Source organism: Zootoca vivipara, chromosome 4 (assembly GCF_963506605.1).
Source record: "Zootoca vivipara chromosome 4, rZooViv1.1, whole genome shotgun sequence".
In the NCBI taxonomy this organism is placed as follows: domain Eukaryota; kingdom Metazoa; phylum Chordata; class Lepidosauria; order Squamata; family Lacertidae; genus Zootoca; species Zootoca vivipara.
The window spans coordinates 14,913,849-14,935,930 of NC_083279.1; positions in this window are offsets into that span (position 1 = coordinate 14,913,849).

Consider the following 22,082-nt stretch of genomic DNA (forward strand, 5'->3'; position numbering starts at 1 on the left):
TTTTGAAAAAAATCCCTGACCCGCGGGTCAGAATTTCACCAAAAATCTGAAGTTATCCTAATCACTCAAAAATGGTGCCAAACTGTTGCAAAGACTCCGCTGATTCGTTTGGTGGTGGAAACAGAAGGGTTTTGATCATAGGAAGAAAAAGCAGGCTTCGACAACATGACCTGCGGAAAAACATTTTTTTGAAAAAAATTCCCTGACCCGCGGGTCAGAATTTCACCAAAAATCTGAAGTTATGCTAATCACTCAAAAATGGTGCCAAACTGTTGCAAAGACTCCCCTGATTCGTTTGGTGGTGGAAACAGAAGGGTTTTGATCATAGGAAGAAAAATCAGGCCTCGACAACTAGACCTGCGGAAAAACCTTTTGTTTGAAAAAAATCCCTGACCCACGGGTCAGAATTTCACCAAAAATCTGAAGTTATCCTAATCACTCAAAAATGGTGCCAAACTGTTGCAAGGACTCCCCTGATACGTTTGGCGGTGGAATCAGAAGGGTTTTGATCATAGGTAGAAAAATCAGGCCTCGACAACTTGACCTGTGGAAAAACCTTTTGTTTGAAAAAAATCCCTGACCCACGGGTCAGAATTTCACCAAAAATCTGAAGTTATCCTAATCACTCAAAAATTGTGCCAAAATGTTGCAAAGACTCCCCTGATACGTCTCGCGATGGAAACAGAAGGGTTTTGATCATAGGAAGAAAAAGCAGGCTTCGACAACATGACCTGCGGAAAAACATTTTTTTGAAAAAAAAATCCCTGACCCGTGGGTCAGAATTTCACCAAAAATCTGAAGTTATGCTAATCACTCAAAAATGGTGCCAAACTGTTGCAAAGACTCCCCTGATACGTTTGGCGGTGGAAACAGAAGGGTTTTGATCATAGGAAGAAAAATCAGGCCTCGACAACTTGACCTGCGGAAAAACATTTTTTGAAAAAAATCCCTGACCCGCGGGTCAGAATTTCACCATAAATCTGAAGTTATGCTAATCACTCAAAAACGGTGCCAAACTGTTGCAAAGACTCCCCTGATACGTTTGGCGGTGGAAACAGAAGGGTTTTGATCATAGAAAAACAAATCAGGCCTCGGCAACTTGACCTGTGGAAAAACCTTTTTTTTGAAAAAAATCCCTTACCCACGGGTCAGAATTTCACCAAAAACTGAAGTTCTCCTATTCGTTCGAAACTGGTGCCAAACTGTTGCAAAGACTCCCCTGATACATTTGGCGGTGGAAACGGAAGGGTTTTGATCATAGAAAGACAAATCAGGCCTCGGCAACTTGACCTGCGTAAAACATTTTTTTGAAAAAAAATCCCTGACCCGTGGGTCACAATTTCACCAAAAATCTGCAGTTATCTTATTCGTTCGAAACTGGTGCCAAACTATTGCAAAGTCTCCCCTGATACATTTGGCGGTGAAAACAGAAGGGTTTTGATCGAGAAAGAAAAATCAGGCCTCGACAACTAGACCTGCGGAAAAACCTTTTGTTTGAAAAAAATCCCTGACCCACGGGTCAGAGTTTCACCAAAAATCTGAAGTTATCCTAATCACTCAAAAATGGTGCCAAACTGTTGAAAAGACTCCCCTGATTCGTTTGGTGGTGGAAACAGAAGGGTTTTGATCATAGGAAGAAAAATCAGGCCTCGGCAACTTGACCTGCGGAAAAACATTTTTTTGAAAAAAATCCCTGACCCGCGGGTCAGAATTTCACCAAAAATCTGAAGTTATCCTAATCACTCAAAAATGGTGCCAAACTGTTGCAAAGACTCCGCTGATTCGTTTGGTGGTGGAAACAGAAGGGTTTTGATCATAGGAAGAAAAAGCAGGCTTCGACAACATGACCTGCGGAAAAACATTTTTTTGAAAAAAAATCCCTGACCCGCGGGTCAGAATTTCACCAAAAATCTGAAGTTATGCTAATCACTCAAAAATGGTGCCAAACTGTTGCAAAGACTCCCCTGATTCGTTTGGTGGGGGAAACAGAAGGGTTTTGATCATAGGAAGAAAAATCAGGCCTCGACAACTTGACCTGCGGAAAAACCTTTTGTTTGAAAAAAATCCCTGACCCACGGGTCAGAATTTCACCAAAAATCTGAAGTTATGCTAATCACTCAAAAACGGTGCCAAACTGTTGCAAAGACTCCCCTGATTCGTTTGGCGGTGGAAACAGAAGGGTTTTGATCATAGGAAGAAAAATCAGGCCTCGACAACTTGACCTGCGGAAAAACATTTTGTTTGAAAAAAATCCCTGACCCGCGGGTCAGAATTTCACCAAAAATCTGAAGTTATGCTAATCACTCAAAAATGGTGCCAAACTGTTGAAAAGACTACCCTGATTCGTTTGGTGGTGGAAACAGAAGGGATTTGATCATAGGAAGAAAAATCAGGCCTCGACAACTTGACCTGCGGAAAAACATTTTTTTGAAAAAAATCCCTGACCCGCGGGTCAGAATTTCACCAAAAAACTGAAGTTCTCCTATTCGTTCGAAATTGGTGCCAAACTGTTGCAAAGACTCCCCTGATACGTCTGGCGATGGATACAGAAGGGTTTTGATCATAGGAAGAAAAATGAGGCCTCGACAACTTGACCTGCGGAAAAACATTTTTTTAAAAAAAATCCCTGACCCGTGGGTCAGAATTTCACCAAAAAACTGAAGTTCTCCTATTCGTTCGAAACTGGTGCCAAACTGTTGCAAAGACTCCCCTGATACATTTGGCGCTGGAAACGGAAAGGTTTCGATTATAGAAAGACAAATCAGGCCTCGACAACTTGACCTGCGGAAAAACATTTTTTTGAAAAAAAATCCCTGACCCGTGGGTCAGAATTTCACCAAAAATCTGCAGTTATCTTATTCGTTCGAAACTGGTGCCAAACTGTTGCAAAGACTCCCCTGATACATTTGGCGGTGAAAACAGAAGGGTTTTGATCATAGGAAGAAAAATCAGGCCTCGACAACTAGACCTGCAGAAAAACATTTTTTTGAAAAAAAATCCCTGACCCGCGGGTCAGAATTTCACCAAAAATCTGAAGTTATCCTAATCACTCAAAAATGGTGCCAAACTGTTGCAAGGACTCCCCTGATACGTTTGGCGGTGGAATCAGAAGGGTTTTGATCATAGGAAGAAAAATCAGGCCTCGACAACTTGACCTGCGGAAAAACCTTTCATTTGAGAAAAATCCCTGACCCGCGGGTCAGAATTTCACCAAAAATCTGAAGTTATCCTAATCACTCAAAAATGGTGCCAAACTGTTGCAAAGACTCCGCTGATTCGTTTGGTGGTGGAAACAGAAGGGTTTTGATCATAGGAAGAAAAAGCAGGCTTCGACAACATGACCTGCGGAAAAACATTTTTTTGAAAAAAAATCCCTGACCCGCGGGTCAGAATTTCACCAAAAATCTGAAGTTATGCTAATCACTCAAAAATGGTGCCAAACTGTTGCAAAGACTCCCCTGATTCGTTTGGTGGTGGAAACAGAAGGGTTTTGATCATAGGAAGAAAAATCAGGCCTCGACAACTAGACCTGCGGAAAAACCTTTTGTTTGAAAAAAATCCCTGACCCACGGGTCAGAATTTCACCAAAAATCTGAAGTTATCCTAATCACTCAAAAATGGTGCCAAACTGTTGCAAGGACTCCCCTGATACGTTTGGCGGTGGAATCAGAAGGGTTTTGATCATAGGAAGAAAAATCAGGCCTCGACAACTTGACCTGTGGAAAAACCTTTTGTTTGAAAAAAATCCCTGACCCACGGGTCAGAATTTCACCAAAAATCTGAAGTTATCCTAATCACTCAAAAATTGTGCCAAAATGTTGCAAAGACTCCCCTGATACGTCTCGCGATGGAAACAGAAGGGTTTTGATCATAGGAAGAAAAAGCAGGCTTCGACAACATGACCTGCGGAAAAACATTTTTTTGAAAAAAAAATCCCTGACCCGTGGGTCAGAATTTCATCAAAAATCTGAAGTTATGCTAATCACTCAAAAATGGTGCCAAACTGTTGCAAAGACTCCCCTGATACGTTTGGCGGTGGAAACAGAAGGGTTTTGATCATAGAAAAACAAATCAGGCCTCGGCAACTTGACCTGCGTAAAACATTTTTTTGAAAAAAAATCCCTGACCCGTGGGTCACAATTTCACCAAAAATCTGCAGTTATCTTATTCGTTCGAAACTGGTGCCAAACTATTGCAAAGTCTCCCCTGATACATTTGGCGGTGAAAACAGAAGGGTTTTGATCGAGAAAGAAAAATCAGGCCTCGACAACTAGACCTGCGGAAAAACCTTTTGTTTGAAAAAAATCTCTGACCCACGGGTCAGAGTTTCCCCAAAAATCTGAAGTTATCCTAATCACTCAAAAATGGTGCCAAACTGTTGAAAAGACTCCCCTGATTCGTTTGGTGGTGGAAACAGAAGGGTTTTGATCATAGGAAGAAAAATCAGGCCTCGGCAACTTGACCTGCGGAAAAACATTTTTTTGAAAAAAATCCCTGACCCGCGGGTCAGAAGTTCACCAAAAATCTGAAGTTATCCTAATCACTCAAAAATGGTGCCAAACTGTTGCAAAGACTCCGCTGATTCGTTTGGTGGTGGAAACAGAAGGGTTTTGATCATAGGAAGAAAAAGCAGGCTTCGACAACATGACCTGCGGAAAAACATTTTTTTGAAAAAAAATCCCTGACCCGCGGGTCAGAATTTCACCAAAAATCTGAAGTTATGCTAATCACTCAAAAATGGTGCCAAACTGTTGCAAAGACTCCCCTGATTCGTTTGGTGGTGGAAACAGAAGGGTTTTGATCATAGGAAGAAAAATCAGGCCTCGACAACTAGACCTGCGGAAAAACCTTTTGTTTGAAAAAAATCCCTGACCCACGGGTCAGAATTTCACCAAAAATCTGAAGTTATCCTAATCACTCAAAAATGGTGCCAAACTGTTGCAAGGACTCCCCTGATACGTTTGGCGGTGGAATCAGAAGGGTTTTGATCATAGGTAGAAAAATCAGGCCTCGACAACTTGACCTGTGGAAAAACCTTTTGTTTGAAAAAAATCCCTGACCCACGGGTCAGAATTTCACCAAAAATCTGAAGTTATCCTAATCACTCAAAAATTGTGCCAAAATGTTGCAAAGACTCCCCTGATACGTCTCGCGATGGAAACAGAAGGGTTTTGATCATAGGAAGAAAAAGCAGGCTTCGACAACATGACCTGCGGAAAAACATTTTTTTGAAAAAAAAATCCCTGACCCGTGGGTCAGAATTTCACCAAAAATCTGAAGTTATGCTAATCACTCAAAAATGGTGCCAAACTGTTGCAAAGACTCCCCTGATTCGTTTGGTGGTGGAAACAGAAGGGTTTTGATCATAGGAAGAAAAATCAGGCCTCGTCAACTTGACCTGCGGAAAAACATTTTTTTGAAAAAAATCCCTGACCCGCGGGTCAGAATTTCACCAAAAATCTGAAGTTATCCTAATCACTCAAAAATGGTGCCAAACTGTTGCAAAGACTCCGCTGATTCGTTTGGTGGTGGAAACAGAAGGGTTTTGATCATAGGAAGAAAAAGCAGGCTTCGACAACATGACCTGCGGAAAAACATTTTTTTGAAAAAAAATCCCTGACCCACGGGTCAGAATTTCACCAAAAATCTGAAGTTATGCTAATCACTCAAAAATGGTGCCAAACTGTTGCAAAGACTCCCCTGATTCGTTTGGTGGGGGAAACAGAAGGGTTTTGATCATAGGAAGAAAAATCAGGCCTCGACAACTTGACCTGCGGAAAAACCTTTTGTTTGAAAAAAATCCCTGACCCACGGGTCAGAATTTCACCAAAAATCTGAAGTTATGCTAATCACTCAAAAACGGTGCCAAACTGTTGCAAAGACTCCCCTGATTCGTTTGGTGGTGGAAACAGAAGGGTTTTGATCATAGGAAGAAAAATCAGGCCTCGACAACTTGACCTGCGGAAAAACATTTTGTTTGAAAAAAATCCCTGACCCGCGGGTCAGAATTTCACCAAAAAACTGAAGTTCTCCTATTCGTTCGAAATTGGTGCCAAACTGTTGCAAAGACTCCCCTGATACGTCTGGCGATGGAAACAGAAGGGTTTTGATCATAGGAAGAAAAATGAGGCCTCGACAACTTGACCTGCGGAAAAACATTTTTTTAAAAAAAATCCCTGACCCGCGGGTCAGAATTTCACCAAAAAACTGAAGTTCTCCTATTCGTTCGAAACTGGTGCCAAACTGTTGCAAAGACTCCCCTGATACATTTGGCGCTGGAAACGGAAAGGTTTCGATTATAGAAAGACAAATCAGGCCTCGACAACTTGACCTGCGGAAAAACATTTTTTTGAAAAAAAATCCCTGACCCGTGGGTCAGAATTTCACCAAAAATCTGCAGTTATCTTATTCGTTCGAAACTGGTGCCAAACTGTTGCAAAGACTCCCCTGATACATTTGGCGGTGAAAACAGAAGGGTTTTGATCATAGGAAGAAAAATCAGGCCTCGACAACTAGACCTGCAGAAAATCATTTTTTTGAAAAAAAATCCCTGACCCGCGGGTTAGAATTTCACCAAAAATCTGAAGTTATCCTAATCACTCAAAAATGGTGCCAAACTGTTGCAAGGACTCCCCTGATACGTTTGGCGGTGGAATCAGAAGCGTTTTGATCATAGGAAGAAAAATCAGGCCTCGACAACTTGACCTGCGGAAAAACCTTTCATTTGAGAAAAATCCCTGACCCGCGGGTCAGAATTTCACCAAAAATCTGTTGTATTCCTAATCACTCAAAAATTGTGCCAAAATGTTGCAAAGACTCCCCTGATACGTCTCGCGATGGAAACAGAAGGGTTTTGATCATAGGAAGAAAAAGCAGGCTTCGACAACATGACCTGCGGAAAAACATTTTTTTGAAAAAAAAATCCCTGACCCGTGGGTCAGAATTTCACCAAAAATCTGAAGTTATGCTAATCACTCAAAAATGGTGCCAAACTGTTGCAAAGACTCCCCTGATTCGTTTGGTGGTGGAAACAGAAGGGTTTTGATCATAGGAAGAAAAATCAGGCCTCGTCAACTTGACCTGCGGAAAAACATTTTTTTGAAAAAAATCCCTGACCCGCGGGTCAGAATTTCACCAAAAATCTGAAGTTATCCTAATCACTCAAAAATGGTGCCAAACTGTTGCAAAGACTCCGCTGATTCGTTTGGTGGTGGAAACAGAAGGGTTTTGATCATAGGAAGAAAAAGCAGGCTTCGACAACATGACCTGCGGAAAAACATTTTTTTGAAAAAAAATCCCTGACCCACGGGTCAGAATTTCACCAAAAATCTGAAGTTATGCTAATCACTCAAAAATGGTGCCAAACTGTTGCAAAGACTCCCCTGATTCGTTTGGTGGGGGAAACAGAAGGGTTTTGATCATAGGAAGAAAAATCAGGCCTCGACAACTTGACCTGCGGAAAAACCTTTTGTTTGAAAAAAATCCCTGACCCACGGGTCAGAATTTCACCAAAAATCTGAAGTTATGCTAATCACTCAAAAACGGTGCCAAACTGTTGCAAAGACTCCCCTGATTCGTTTGGTGGTGGAAACAGAAGGGTTTTGATCATAGGAAGAAAAATCAGGCCTCGACAACTTGACCTGCGGAAAAACATTTTGTTTGAAAAAAATCCCTGACCCGCGGGTCAGAATTTCACCAAAAAACTGAAGTTCTCCTATTCGTTCGAAATTGGTGCCAAACTGTTGCAAAGACTCCCCTGATACGTCTGGCGATGGAAACAGAAGGGTTTTGATCATAGGAAGAAAAATGAGGCCTCGACAACTTGACCTGCGGAAAAACATTTTTTTAAAAAAAATCCCTGACCCGCGGGTCAGAATTTCACCAAAAAACTGAAGTTCTCCTATTCGTTCGAAACTGGTGCCAAACTGTTGCAAAGACTCCCCTGATACATTTGGCGCTGGAAACGGAAAGGTTTCGATTATAGAAAGACAAATCAGGCCTCGACAACTTGACCTGCGGAAAAACATTTTTTTGAAAAAAAATCCCTGACCCGTGGGTCAGAATTTCACCAAAAATCTGCAGTTATCTTATTCGTTCGAAACTGGTGCCAAACTGTTGCAAAGACTCCCCTGATACATTTGGCGGTGAAAACAGAAGGGTTTTGATCATAGGAAGAAAAATCAGGCCTCGACAACTAGACCTGCAGAAAATCATTTTTTTGAAAAAAAATCCCTGACCCGCGGGTTAGAATTTCACCAAAAATCTGAAGTTATCCTAATCACTCAAAAATGGTGCCAAACTGTTGCAAGGACTCCCCTGATACGTTTGGCGGTGGAATCAGAAGCGTTTTGATCATAGGAAGAAAAATCAGGCCTCGACAACTTGACCTGCGGAAAAACCTTTCATTTGAGAAAAATCCCTGACCCGCGGGTCAGAATTTCACCAAAAATCTGTTGTATTCCTAATCACTCAAAAATGGTGCCAAACTGTTGCAAGGACTCCCCTGATACATTTGGCGGTGGAATCAGAAGGGTTTTGATCATAGGAAGAAAAATCAGGCCTCGACAACTTGACCTGCGGAAAAACCTTTTGTTTGAAAAAAATCCCTGACCCGCGGGTCAGAATTTCACCAAAAATCTGAAGTTATGCTAATCACTCAAAAACGGTGCCAAACTGTTGCAAAGACTCCCCTGATTCGTTTGGTGGTGGAAACAGAAGGGTTTTGATCATAGGAAGAAAAATCAGGCCTCGACAACTTGACCTGCGGAAAAACATTTTGTTTGAAAAAAATCCCTGACCCGCGGGTCAGAATTTCACCAAAAATCTGAAGTTATGCTAATCACTCAAAAATGGTGCCAAACTGTTGAAAAGACTCCCCTGATTCGTTTGGTGGTGGAAACAGAAGGGATTTGATCATAGGAAGAAAAATCAGGCCTCGACAACTTGACCTGCGGAAAAACATTTTTTTGAAAAAAATCCCTGACCCGCGGGTCAGAATTTCACCAAAAAACTGAAGTTCTCCTATTCGTTCGAAATTGGTGCCAAACTGTTGCAAAGACTCCCCTGATACGTCTGGCGATGGAAACAGAAGGGTTTTGATCATAGGAAGAAAAATGAGGCCTCGACAACTTGACCTGCGGAAAAACATTTTTTTAAAAAAAATCCCTGACCCGCGGGTCAGAATTTCACCAAAAAACTGAAGTTCTCCTATTCGTTCGAAACTGGTGCCAAACTGTTGCAAAGACTCCCCTGATACATTTGGCGCTGGAAACGGAAAGGTTTCGATTATAGAAAGACAAATCAGGCCTCGACAACTTGACCTGCGGAAAAACATTTTTTTGAAAAAAAATCCCTGACCCGTGGGTCAGAATTTCACCAAAAATCTGCAGTTATCTTATTCGTTCGAAACTGGTGCCAAACTGTTGCAAAGACTCCCCTGATACATTTGGCGGTGAAAACAGAAGGGTTTTGATCATAGGAAGAAAAATCAGGCCTCGACAACTAGACCTGCAGAAAATCATTTTTTTGAAAAAAAATCCCTGACCCGCGGGTTAGAATTTCACCAAAAATCTGAAGTTATCCTAATCACTCAAAAATGGTGCCAAACTGTTGCAAGGACTCCCCTGATACGTTTGGCGGTGGAATCAGAAGGGTTTTGATCATAGGAAGAAAAATCAGGCCTCGACAACTTGACCTGCGGAAAAACCTTTCATTTGAGAAAAATCCCTGACCCGCGGGTCAGAATTTCACCAAAAATCTGTTGTATTCCTAATCACTCAAAAATGGTGCCAAACTGTTGCAAGGACTCCCCTGATACGTTTGGCGGTGGAATCAGAAGGGTTTTGATCATAGGAAGAAAAATCAGGCCTCGACAACTTGACCTGCGGAAAAACCTTTTGTTTGAAAAAAATCCCTGACCCGCGGGTCAGAATTTCACCAAAAATCTGAAGTTATCCTAATCACTCAAAAATGGTGCCAAACTGTTGCAAAGACTCCCCTGATACGTTTGGCGGTGGAAACAGAAGGGTTTTGATCATAGAAAGACAAATCAGGCCTCGGCAACTTGACCTGTGGAAAAACCTTTTTTTGAAAAAAATCCCTTACCCGCGGGTCAGAATTTCACCAAAAAACTGAAGTTCTCCTATTCGTTCGAAAGTGGTGCCAAACTGTTGCAAAGACTCCCCTGATACATTTGGCGGTGGAAACGGAAGGGTTTTGATCATAGAAAGACAAATCAGGCCTCGGCAACTTGACCTGCGTAAAACATTTTTTTGAAAAAAAATCCCTGACCCGTGGGTCAGAATTTCACCAAAAATCTGCAGTTATCTTATTCGTTCGAAACTGGTGCCAAACTGTTGCAAAGTCTCCCCTGATACATTTGGCGGTGAAAACAGAAGGGTTTTGATCATAGGAAGAAAAATCAGGCCTCGACAACTAGACCTGCGGAAAAACCTTTTGTTTGAAAAAAATCCCTGACCCACGGGTCAGAATTTCACCAAAAATCTGAAGTTATCCTAATCATTCAAAAATGGTGCCAAACTGTTGCAAGGACTCCCCTGATACGTTTGGCGGTGGAATCAGAAGGGTTTTGATCATAGGAAGAAAAATCAGGCCTCGACAACTTGACCTGCGGAAAAACCTTTTGTTTGAAAAAAATCCCTGACCCACAGGCCAGAATTTCACCAAAAATCTGAAGTTATCCTAATCACTCAAAAATGGTGCCAAAATGTTGCAAAGACTCCCCTTATACGTCTCGCGATGGAAACAGAAGGGTTTTGATCATAGGAAGAAAAAGCAGGCTTCGACAACATGACCTGCGGAAAAACATTTTTTTGAAAAAAAAATCCCTGACCCGCGGGTCAGAATTTCACCAAAAATCTGAAGTTATGCTAATCACTCAAAAATGGTGCCAAACTGTTATAATAATAATAATAATTTATTATTTATACCCCGCCCATCTGGCCGGGTTCCCCCAGCCACTCTGGGCGGCTTCCAACAAAACAGAAATTCTAAAATACAGAAATCCATCAAACATTAAAATACAGAGATCCATCAAACATTAAAAGCTTCCCTAAATAGGGCTGCCTTGAGATGCCTTCTAAAGGTCTGGTAGTTGTTGTTCTCTTTGACCTCTAGTGGGAGGGCATTCCACAGGGTGGGTGCCACTACCGAGAAGGCCCTCTGCCTGGTTCCCTGTAACTTGGCTTCTCGTAGTGAGGGAACCGCCAGAAGGCCCTCGGAGCTGGACCTCAGTGTCCGGGCAGAACGATGGGGGTGGAGACGCTCCTTCAGGTATACCGGACCGAGGCCGTTTAGGGCTTTAAAGGTCAACACCAACACTTTGAATTGTGCTCGGAAACGTACTGGGAGCCAATGTAGGTCTTTCAGGACCGGTGTTATGTGGTCTCGGCGGCCGCTCCCAGTCACCAGTCTAGCTGCCGCATTCTGGATTAGTTGTAGTTTCCGGGTCACCTTCAAAGGTAGCCCCACGTAGAACGCACTGCAGTAGTCCAAGCGGGAGATAACTAGAGCATGCACCACTCTGGAGAGACAGTTGCAAAGACTCCCCTGATTCGTTTGGTGGTGGAAACAGAAGGGTTTTGATCATAGGAAGAAAAATCAGGCCTCGTCAACTTGACCTGCGGAAAAACATTTTTTTTGAAAAAAATCCCTGACCCGCGGGTCAGAATTTCACCAAAAAACTGAAGTTCTCCTATTCGTTCGAAACTGGTGCCAAACTGTTGCAAAGACTCCCCTGATACGTTTGGCGGTGGAAACAGAAGGGTTTTGATCATAGGAAGAAAAATCAGGCCTTGACAACTTGACCTGCGGAAAGGCCTGCTTTTTCTTCAAAAATCTGAAGTTATGCTAATCACTCAAAAATGGTGCCAAACTGTTGAAAAGACTACCCTGATTCGTTTGGTGGTGGAAACAGAAGGGATTTGATCATAGGAAGAAAAATCAGGCCTTGACAACTTGACCTGCGGAAAAACATTTTTTTGAAAAAAATCCCTGACCCGCGGGTCAGAATTTCACCAAAAATCTGAAGTTATGCTAATCACTCAAAAATGGTGCCAAACTGTTGCAAAGACTCCCCTGATTCCTGAAAAGGGATTTTTTTTCAAAAAAAAGGTTTTTCCACAGGTCAAGTTGCCGAGGCCTGATTTGTCTTTCTATGATCAAAACCCTTCTGTTTCCACCGCCAAATGTATCAGAGGAGTCTTTGCAACAGTTTGGCACCATTTTTGAGTGATTAGGATAACTTCAGATATTTGGTGAAATTCTGACCCGCGGGTCAGGGATTTTTTTCAAAAAAATGTTTTTCCGCAGTTTGGCATTTTTTTGAAAAAAAAATCCCTGACGCGCGGGTCAGAATTTCACCAAAAATCTGAAGTTATGCTAATCACTCAAAAATGGTGCCAAACTGTTGCAAAGACTCCCCTGATTCGTTTGGTGGTGGAAACAGAAGGGTTTTGATCATAGGAAGAAAAATCAGGCCTCGACAACTAGACCTGCGGAAAAACCTTTTGTTTGAAAAAAATCCCTGACCCACGGGTCAGAATTTCACCAAAAATCTGAAGTTATCCTAATCATTCAAAAATGGTGCCAAACTGTTGCAAGGACTCCCCTGATACGTTTGGCAGTGGAATCAGAAGGGTTTTGATCATAGGAAGACAAATCAGGCCTCGGCAACTTGACCTGCGGAAAAACATTTTTTTGAAAAAAATCCCTGACCCGCGGGTCAGAATTTCACCAAAAAACTGAAGTTCTCCTATTCGTTCGAAACTGGTGCCAAACTGTTGCAAAGACTCCCCTGATACGTTTGGCGGTGGAAACAGAAGGGTTTTGATCATAGGAAGAAAAATCAGGCCTCGACAACTTGACCTGCGGAAAAACATTTTTTTGAAAAAAATCCCTGACCCGCGGGTCAGAATTTCACCAAAAATCTGAAGTTATCCTAATCACTCAAAAATGGTGCCAAACTGTTGCAAAGACTCCCCTGATACGTTTGGCGGTGGAAACAGAAGGGTTTTGATCATAGAAAGACAAATCAGGCCTTGGCAACTTGACCTGTGGAAAAACCTTTTTTTTGAAAAAAATCCCTTACCCGCGGGTCAGAATTTCACCAAAAAACTGAAGTTCTCCTATTCGTTCGAAACTGGTGCCAAACTGTTGCAAAGACTCCCCTGATACATTTGGCGGTGGAAACGGAAGGGCTTTGATCATAGAAAGACAAATCAGGCCTCGGCAACTTGACCTGCGTAAAACATTTTTTTGAAAAAAAATCCCTGACCCGTGGGTCAGAATTTCACCAAAAATCTGCAGTTATCTTATTCGTTCGAAACTGGTGCCAAACTGTTGCAAAGACTCCCCTGATACATTTGGCGGTGAAAACAGAAGGGTTTTGATCATAGGAAGAAAAATCAGGCCTCGACAACTAGACCTGCGGAAAAACCTTTTGTTTGAAAAAAATCCCTGACCCACGGGTCAGAATTTCACCAAAAATCTGAAGTTATCCTAATCACTCAAAAATGGTGCCAAACTGTTGCAAGGACTCCCCTGATACGTTTGGCGGTGGAATCAGAAGGGTTTTGATCATAGGAAGAAAAATCAGGCCTCGACAACTTGACCTGCGGAAAAACATTTTTTTGAAAAAAATCCCTGACCCGCGGGTCAGAATTTCACCAAAAATCTGAAGTTATGCTAATCACTCAAAAATGGTGCCAAACTGTTGAAAAGACTCCCCTGATACGTTTGGTGGTGGAAACAGAAGGGTTTTGATCATAGGAAGAAAAATCAGGCCTCAACAACTTGACCTGTGGAAAAACATTTTTTTGAAAAAAATCCCTGACCCGCGGGTCAGAATTTCACCAAAAATCTGAAGTTATCCTAATCACTCAAAAATGGTGCCAAACTGTTGCAAAGACTCCGCTGATACGTCTCGCGATGGAAACAGAAGGGTTTTGATCATAGGAAGAAAAAGCAGGCTTCGACAACATGACCTGCGGAAAAACATTTTTTTGAAAAAAGAATCCCTGACCCGCAGGTCAGAAATTCACCAAAAATCTGACGTTATGCTAATCACTCAAAAATGGTGCCAAACTGTTGCAAAGACTCCCCTGATTCGTTTGGTGGTGGAAACAGAAGGGTTTTGATCATAGGAAGAAAAATCAGGCCTCGTCAACTTGACCTGCGGAAAAACATTTTTTTGAAAAAAATCCCTGACCCGCGGGTCAGAATTTCACCAAAAATCTGCAGTTATCCTATTCACTCAAAAATGGTGCCAAACTGTTGCAAAGACTCCCCTGATACATTTGGCAGTGAAAACAGAAGGGTTTTGATCATAGGAAGAAAAATCAGGCCTCGACAACTTGACCTGCGGAAAAACATTTTTTTGAGAAAAATCCCTGACCCGCGGGTCAGAATTTCACCAAAAATCTGCAGTTATCCTATTCACTCAAAAATGGTGCCAAAATGTTGCAAAGACTCCCCTGATACGTCTCGCGATGGAAACAGAAGGGTTTTGATCATAGGAAGAAAAAGCAGGCTTCGACAACATGACCTGCGGAAAAACATTTTTTTGAAAAAAAAATCCCTGACCCGCGGGTCAGAATTTCACCAAAAATCTGAAGTTATCTTAATCACTCAAAAATGGTGCCAAACTGTTGCAAAGACTCCCCTGATACGCCTGGCGATGGAAACAGAAGGGTTTTGATCATAGGAAGAAAAATCAGGCCTCGACAACTTGACCTGCGGAAAAACATTTTTTTGAAAAAAATCCCTGACCCGCGGGTCAGAATTTCACCATAAAACTGAAGTTCTCCTATTCGTTCGAAACTGGTGCCAAACTGTTGCAAAGACTCCCCTGATACGTCTCGCGATGGAAACAGAAGGGTTTTGATCATAGGAAGAAAAAGCAGGCTTCGACAACATGACCTGCGGAAAAAACATTTTTTTGAAAAAAAAATCCCTGACCCGCGGGTCAGAATTTCACCAAAAATCTGAAGTTATGCTAATCACTCAAAAATGGTGCCAAACTGTTGCAAAGACTCCCCTGATTCGTTTGGTGGTGGAAACAGAAGGGTTTTGATCATAGGAAGAAAAATCAGGCCTCGTCAACTTGACCTGCGGAAAAACATTTTTTTGAAAAAAATCCCTGACCCGCGGGTCAGAATTTCACCAAAAATCTGCAGTTATCCTATTCACTCAAAAATGGTGCCAAACTGTTGCAAAGACTCCCCTGATACATTTGGCAGTGAAAACAGAAGGGTTTTGATCATAGGAAGAAAAATCAGGCCTCGACAACTTGACCTGCGGAAAAACATTTTTTTGAGAAAAATCCCTGACCCGCGGGTCAGAATTTCACCAAAAATCTGCAGTTATCCTATTCACTCAAAAATGGTGCCAAAATGTTGCAAAGACTCCCCTGATACGTCTCGCGATGGAAACAGAAGGGTTTTGATCATAGGAAGAAAAAGCAGGCTTCGACAACATGACCTGCGGAAAAACATTTTTTTGAAAAAAAAATCCCTGACCCGCGGGTCAGAATTTCACCAAAAATCTGAAGTTATCCTAATCACTCAAAAATGGTGCCAAACTGTTGCAAAGACTCCCCTGATACGCCTGGCGATGGAAACAGAAGGGTTTTGATCATAGGAAGAAAAATCAGGCCTCGACAACTTGACCTGCGGAAAAACATTTTTTTGAAAAAAATCCCTGACCCGCGGGTCAGAATTTCACCATAAAACTGAAGTTCTCCTATTCGTTCGAAACTGGTGCCAAACTGTTGCAAAGACTCCCCTGATACGTCTCGCAATGGAAACAGAAGGGTTTTGATCATAGGAAGAAAAAGCAGGCTTCGACAACATGACCTGCGGAAAAAACATTTTTTTGAAAAAAAAATCCCTGACCCGCGGGTCAGAATTTCACCAAAAATCTGAAGTTATGCTAATCACTCAAAAATGGTGCCAAACTGTTGCAAAGACTCCCCTGATTCGTTTGGTGGTGGAAACAGAAGGGTTTTGATCATAGGAAGAAAAATCAGGCCTCGTCAACTTGACCTGTGGAAAAACATTTTTTTGAAAAAAATCCCTGACCCGCGGGTCAGAATTTCACCAAAAAACTGAAGTTCTCCTATTCGTTCGAAACTGGTGCCAAACTGTTGCAAAGACTCCCCTGATACGTCTCGCGATGGAAACAGAAGGGTTTTGATCATAGGAAGAAAAAGCAGGCTTCGACAACATGACCTGCGGAAAAACATTTTTTTGAAAAAAAAATCCCTGACCCGCGGGTCAGAATTTCACCAAAAATCTGAAGTTATGCTAATCACTCAAAAATGGTGCCAAACTGTTGCAAAGACTCCCCTGATTCGTTTGGTGGTGGAAACAGAAGGGTTTTGATCATAGGAAGAAAAATCAGGCCTCGTCAACTTGACCTGCGGAAAAACCTTTTGTTTGAAAAAAATCCCTGACCCACAGGCCAGAATTTCACCAAAAATCTGAAGTTATCCTAATCATTCAAAAATGGTGCCAAACTGTTGCAAGGACTCCCCTGATACGTTTGGTGGTGGAAACAGAAGGGTTTTGATCATAGGAAGAAAAATCAGGCCACGACAACTTGACCTGCGGAAAAACCTTTTGTTTGAAAAAAATCCCTGACCCACGGGTCAGAATTTCACCAAAAATCTGAAGTTATCCTAATCACTCAAAAATGGTGCAAAACTGTTGAAAAGACTCCCCTGATTCGTTTGGTGGTGGAAACAGAAGGGTTTTGATCATAGGAAGAAATATCAGGCCTCGGCAACTTGACCTGCGGAAAAACATTTTTTTGAAAAAAATCCCTGACCCGCGGGTCAGAATTTCACCAAAAATCTGAAGTTATCCTAATCACTCAAAAATGGTGCCAAACTGTTGCAAAGACTCCGCTGATTCGTTTGGACTTGGAAACAGAAGGGTTTTGATCATAGGAAGAAAAAGCAGGCTTCGACAACATGACCTGCGGAAAAACATTTTTTTGAAAAAAAAAATCCCTGACGCGCGGGTCAGAATTTCACCAAAAATCTGAAGTTATGCTAATCACTCAAAAATGGTGCCAAACTGTTGCAAAGACTCCCCTGATTCGTTTGGTGGTGGAAACAGAAGGGTTTTGATCATAGGAAGAAAAATCAGGCCTCGACAACTAGACCTGCGGAAAAACCTTTTGTTTGAAAAAAATCCCTCACCCACGGGTCAGAATTTCACCAAAAATCTGAAGTTATCCTAATCATTCAAAAATGGTGCCAAACTGTTGCAAGGACTCCCCTGATACGTTTGGCAGTGGAATCAGAAGGGTTTTGATCATAGGAAGACAAATCAGGCCTCGGCAACTTGACCTGCGGAAAAACATTTTTTTGAAAAAAATCCCTGACCCGCGGGTCAGAATTTCACCAAAAAACTGAAGTTCTCCTATTCGTTCGAAACTGGTGCCAAACTGTTGCAAAGACTCCCCTGATACGTTTGGCGGTGGAAACAGAAGGGTTTTGATCATAGGAAGAAAAATCAGGCCTCGACAACTTGACCTGCGGAAAAACATTTTTTTGAAAAAAATCCCTGACCCGCGGGTCAGAATTTCACCAAAAATCTGAAGTTATCCTAATCACTCAAAAATGGTGCCAAACTGTTGCAAAGACTCCCCTTATACGTTTGGCGGTGGAAACAGAAGGGTTTTGATCATAGAAAGACTAATCAGGCCTTGGCAACTTGACCTGTGGAAAAACCTTTTTTTTGAAAAAAACTCCCTTACCCGCGGGTCAGAATTTCACCAAAAAACTGAAGTTCTCCTATTCGTTCGAAACTGGTGCCAAACTGTTGCAAAGACTCCCCTGATACATTTGGCGGTGGAAACGGAAGGGTTTTGATCATAGAAAGACAAATCAGGCCTCGGCAACTTGACCTGCGTAAAACATTTTTTTGAAAAAAAATCCCTGACCCGTGGGTCAGAATTTCACCAAAAATCTGCAGTTATCTTATTCGTTCGAAACTGGTGCCAAACTGTTGCAAAGACTCCCCTGATACATTTGGCGGTGAAAACAGAAGGGTTTTGATCATAGGAAGAAAAATCAGGCCTCGACAACTAGACCTGCGGAAAAACCTTTTGTTTGAAAAAAATCCCTGACCCACAGGTCAGAATTTCACCAAAAATCTGAAGTTATCCTAATCACTCAAAAATGGTGCCAAACTGTTGCAAGGACTCCCCTGATACGTTTGGCGGTGGAATCAGAAGGGTTTTGATCATAGGAAGAAAAATCAGGCCTCGACAACTTGACCTGCGGAAAAACATTTTTTTGAAAAAAATCCCTGACCCGCGGGTCAGAATTTCACCAAAAATCTGAAGTTATGCTAATCACTGAAAAATGGTGCCAAACTGTTGAAAAGACTCCCCTGATTCGTTTGGTGGTAGAAACAGAAGGGTTTTGATCATAGGAAGAAAAATCAGGCCTCAACAACTTGACCTGCGGAAAAACATTTTTTTGAAAAAAATCCCTGACCCGCGGGTCAGAATTTCACCAAAAATCTGAAGTTATCCTAATCACTCAAAAATGGTGCCAAACTGTTGCAAAGACTCCGCTGATACGTCTCGCGATGGAAACAGAAGGGTTTTGATCATAGGAAGAAAAAGCAGGCTTCGACAACATGACCTGCGGAAAAACATTTTTTTGAAAAAAAAATCCCTGACCCGCAGGTCAGAAATTCACCAAAAATCTGAAGTTATGCTAATCACTCAAAAATGGTGCCAAACTGTTGCAAAGACTCCCCTGATTCGTTTGGTGGTGGAAACAGAAGGGTTTTGATCATAGGAAGAAAAATCAGGCCTCGTCAACTTGACCTGCGGAAAAACATTTTTTTGAAAAAAATCCCTGACCCGTGGGTCAGAATTTCACCAAAAATCTGCAGTTATCCTATTCACTCAAAAATGGTGCCAAACTGTTGCAAAGACTCCCCTGATACATTTGGCGGTGAAAACAGAAGGGTTTTGATCATAGGAAGAAAAATCAGGCCTCGACAACTTGACCTGCGGAAAAACATTTTTTTGAGAAAAATCCCTGACCCGCGGGTCAGAATTTCACCAAAAATCTGCAGTTATCCTATTCACTCAAAAATGGTGCCAAAATGTTGCAAAGACTCCCCTGATACGTCTCGCGATGGAAACAGAAGGGTTTTGATCATAGGAAGAAAAAGCAGGCTTTGACAACATGACCTGCGGAAAAACATTTTTTTGAAAAAAAAATCCCTGACCCGCGGGTCAGAATTTCACCAAAAATCTGAAGTTATCCTAATCACTCAAAAATGGTGCCAAACTGTTGCAAAAACTCCCCTGATACGCCTGGCGATGGAAACAGAAGGGTTTTGATCATAGGAAGAAAAATCAGGCCTCGACAACTTGACCTGCGGAAAAACATTTTTTTGAAAAAAATCCCTGACTCGCGGGTCAGAATTTCACCAAAACTCTGAAGTTATGCTAATCACTCAAAAACGGTGCCAAACTGTTGCAAAGACTCCCCTGATTCGTTTGGTGGTGGAAACAGAAGGGTTTTGATCATAGGAAGAAAAATCAGGCCTCGTCAACTTGACCTGCGGAAAAACATTTTTTTGAAAAAAATCCCTGACCCGCGGGTCAGAATTTCACCAAAAAACTGAAGTTATGCTAATCACTCAAAAATGGTGCCAAACTGTTGCAAAGACTCCCCTGATTCGTTTGGTGGTGGAAACAGAAGGGTTTTGATCATAGGAAGAAAAATCAGGCCTCGACAACTTGACCAGCGGAAAAACCTTTTGTTTGAAAAAAATCCCTGACCCGCGGGTCAGAATTTCACCAAAAATCTGCACTTATCTTATTCGTTCGAAACTGGTGCCAAACTGTTGCAAAGACTCCCCTGATACATTTGGCGGTGAAAACAGAAGGGTTTTGATCATAGGAAGAAAAATCAGGCCTCGACAACTAGACCTGCGGAAAAACCTTTTGTTTGAAAAAAATCCCTGACCCACGGGTCAGAATTTCACCAAAAATCTGAAGTTATCCTAATCACTCAAAAATGGTGCCAAACTGTTGCCAAGATTCCCCTGATAGGTCTGGCGATGGAAACAGAAGGGTTTTGATCATAGGAAGAAAATTCAGGCCTCGATAACTTGACCTGCGGAAAAACATTTTTTTGAAAAAAAATCCCTGACCCGCGGGTCAGAATTTCACCAAAAATCTGAAGTTATCCTAATCACTCAAAAATGGTGCCAAACTGTTGCAAAGACTCCCCTGATACATTTGGCGGTGGAAACAGAAGGGTTTTGATCATAGAAAGACAAATCAGGCCTCGACAACTAGACCTGCGTAAAAACATTTTTTTGAAAAAAATCCCTGACCCGCGGGTCAGAATTTCACCAAAAATCTGAAGTTATCCTATTCACTCAAAAACGGTGCCAAACTGTTGCAAAGACTCCCCTGATACGTTTGGCGGTGGAATCAGAAGGGTTTTGATCATAGGAAGAAAAATCAGGCCTCGACAACTTGACCTGCGGAAAAACTTTTTTTTGGAAAAAAAATCCCTCACCCGCGGGTCAGAATTTCACCAAAAAACTGAAGTTCTCCTATTCGTTCGAAACTGGTGCCAAACTGTTGCAAAGACTCCCCTGATACGTTTGGCGGTGGAAACAGAAGGGTTTTGATCATAGGAAGAAAAATCAGGCCTCGACAACTTGACCTGCGGAAAAACATTTTTTTGAAAAAAATCCCTGACCCGCGGGTCAGAATTTCACCAAAAATCTGAAGTTATCCTAATCACTCAAAAATGGTGCCAAACTGTTGCATAGACTCCCCTTATACGTTTGGCGGTGGAAACAGAAGGGTTTTGATCATAGAAAGACAAATCAGGCCTTGGCAACTTGACCTGTGGAAAAACCTTTTTTTTGAAAAAAATCCCTTACCCGCGGGTCAGAATTTCACCAAAAAACTGAAGTTCTCCTATTCGTTCGAAACTGGTGCCAAACTGTTGCAAAGACTCCCCTGATACATTTGGCGGTGGAAACGGAAGGGTTTTGATCATAGAAAGACAAATCAGGCCTCGGCAACTTGACCTGCGTAAAACATTTTTTTGAAAAAAAATCCCTGACCCGTGGGTCAGAATTTCACCAAAAATCTGCAGTTATCTTATTCGTTCGAAACTGGTGCCAAACTGTTGCAAAGACTCCCCTGATACATTTGGCGGTGAAAACAGAAGGATTTTGATCATAGGAAGAAAAATCAGGCCTCGACAACTAGACCTGCGGAAAAACCTTTTGTTTGAAAAAAATCCCTGACCCACGGGTCAGAATTTCACCAAAAATCTGAAGTTATCCTAATCACTCAAAAATGGTGCCAAACTGTTGCAAGGACTCCCCTGATACGTTTGGCGGTGGAATCAGAAGGGTTTTGATCATAGGAAGAAAAATCAGGCCTCGACAACTTGACCTGCGGAAAAACATTTTTTTGAAAAAAATCCCTGACCCGCGGGTCAGAATTTCACCAAAAATCTGAAGTTATGCTAATCACTGAAAAATGGTGCCAAACTGTTGAAAAGACTCCCCTGATTCGTTTGGTGGTGGAAACAGAAGGGTTTTGATCATAGGAAGAAAAATCAGGCCTCAACAACTTGACCTGCGGAAAAACATTTTTTTGAAAAAAATCCCTGACCCGCGGGTCAGAATTTCACCAAAAATCTGAAGTTATCCTAATCACTCAAAAATGGTGCCAAACTGTTGCAAAGACTCCGCTGATACGTCTCGCGATGGAAACAGAAGGGTTTTGATCATAGGAAGAAAAAGCAGGCTTCGACAACATGACCTGCGGAAAAACATTTTTTTGAAAAAAAAATCCCTGACCCGCGGGTCAGAATTTCACCAAAAATCTGAAGTTATCCTAATCACTCAAAAATGGTGCCAAACTGTTGCAAAAACTCCCCTGATACGCCTGGCGATGGAAACAGAAGGGTTTTGATCATAGGAAGAAAAATCAGGCCTCGACAACTTGACCTGCGGAAAAACATTTTTTTGAAAAAAATCCCTGACTCGCGGGTC